This window comes from Rhagoletis pomonella, unplaced genomic scaffold (assembly GCF_013731165.1).
Source record: "Rhagoletis pomonella isolate Grant_MI unplaced genomic scaffold, Rhpom_1.0 Rhpom_scaffold_00003, whole genome shotgun sequence".
Lineage (NCBI taxonomy): Eukaryota > Metazoa > Arthropoda > Insecta > Diptera > Tephritidae > Rhagoletis > Rhagoletis pomonella.
The window spans coordinates 88725118-88727207 of NW_023458557.1; positions in this window are offsets into that span (position 1 = coordinate 88725118).

Consider the following 2090-nt stretch of genomic DNA (forward strand, 5'->3'; position numbering starts at 1 on the left):
TTTTAATGGATAAATTTTTGCTTGTAACTTACTGGATGCAATTTAAATTAATAAGGAAACTGTTTTTGGGTTTTTATTATTGAAATATATTGTTTTATTAGGAATTTGCTGCGAATAAAGAACCAATTTATCAGCTGTTCATGAAACTTGATAATTATTACTGGATTTGCGTTCACGTACTTTTTTGGATTGGAGAGTTGCTGGCGAGTTACTGAATAATTTTTTAAACAAACACAACTACTCTTAGTAAGTTTTTTTCTTATTTTTAAAAGACTATAAAATTATTACTTGTATTGCAGCCTCTAGCAGGTGAACAGGCACAGCTTCCAAAACCTATTAAACAAGAAACGCACTTTTACTGACCATTTTATTAACAACCTGGCCAATTGAATAAACTCACCTGGAACTTGCAGCCAAAAATCGCACTATATCGCAGCTTCTCGCTGAGATAAAAAACACAATTCTTAAATCTGTGGAAGATAAACATAATTAGTCTTTATTTGCCACTTGGCATAAAATTGGTTACATAAATTTTTGCAAAAAATATTATTATATTAAATAATGGAAAAGTCACAACTAAACACAAATGTCAAAGACAGTGATGTTCACTCTTACGTTTTCAGCACAATACCTGAGAGGAGTTTTTCTAGTGTAGTTTTTGTTCAAGAGGGCATCATTCAGAACAGGGCTACCGAATTTGTCAAAATTACAACAACCCCCCAACTGACATCACCTTATTTTTATTTCACCATGCCTGCACACATCTTTCGCAAAAAAATGCAATCCTGTAGTGTTTGAAAACTATCGATAGTGTATACATTCGATGGTTTTGATAGCGATAGTGAAAATATTCGATACAATCGAAAGCTTTTTTTCACTTTGTCGTATTCAATGGCTTTTCTCGCCAAATATGTGAAAATACATTGTCAAATGAAACTTTAAAAAGGGGTTCTCGCTTGACTTATATCAGAATAGATCTTCAGTCGTGTACATGTCTAGCTTAATGGGCTACCTGTCCGGTTTTGGCTCATAATGTAATCGGTAAAGGTATGGGAAAAGGAGATAAAGTTGTGTCAAAATATGCCCGTTTTGTAACTAGAAATACCATAAAGTGTATTAGTATAAACAAACAGTTCACAACATATAACTTGTGTAAAACAAAAAGTAATTCTTAAGCAAAAAACAAACATTTTAAGACCGGAATAAAACCAAATTAATATGGGACCACCTGTCCACCATCAGTTAACGTGGTCCAAAGTTATGCGGTAACATACATAAAAAAAAATTATGTTCCGAAAATTTGATAACCTTCTCCTTTTTTTGAAGTCGGTTAAAAAGAGCTCGTGTATTTCAATAACACATTTTATAACAAAAAACATGTTATATGTATCTTTTATAGTCCAATTCTAACAATAGGAGCGTTCCTTATCTCCCAGAAATAGTCAGAAAAAGTCCGAAGTAGTCAGATTTAGTCCAAAAAGCGTTCCTTAACTCGGAAATGACAGCAGAAATGAGAGAGCAACAGTCAGTGAGAGTGACTCTCATCAGTCCGAAGTAGTCAGATTTAGTCAGAAGAATTTTTTCTGGCAAAATCCTGAAAAGTGTCAAACTCAACTGAATTTAAATTAACGGAAATTAAAGAATACGCAAAAAGTGTGAATAATCTAAAAAGTAAAAGAAATGAATTGAAATTGGAAGAAGGCAAAAAATAATTGAAATAGCAAGTGTTTATTGTGCTTGTGCTTGTGTGAATGTGTTTTGTACATACATTTCTGTTCTTATTTGACGTTAGTTTTGTTGTTGCCATTCTTTGGACTAAAAATTTGGTTTTTTGCGTTCCTTTACTTTTCCTGTTATTCTCTTTTAGTGAGCGCATTTTGCTTATGCTCTGGCATTCTGACACTTTTAAGATTTTAGTCCAAAAAGATAAGGAATGAACCTAATATGAATGAAATATACAACTATCGATAGTGCTATGAAAAATTCCATAGTAGCGGCAATATTAAACCATCGATACTATCGATAGTTCTCCATAACTACAAACCTGCAAGACCGATAGCCAGTGTTACCGTTGTGCGACTAAAGTGTCA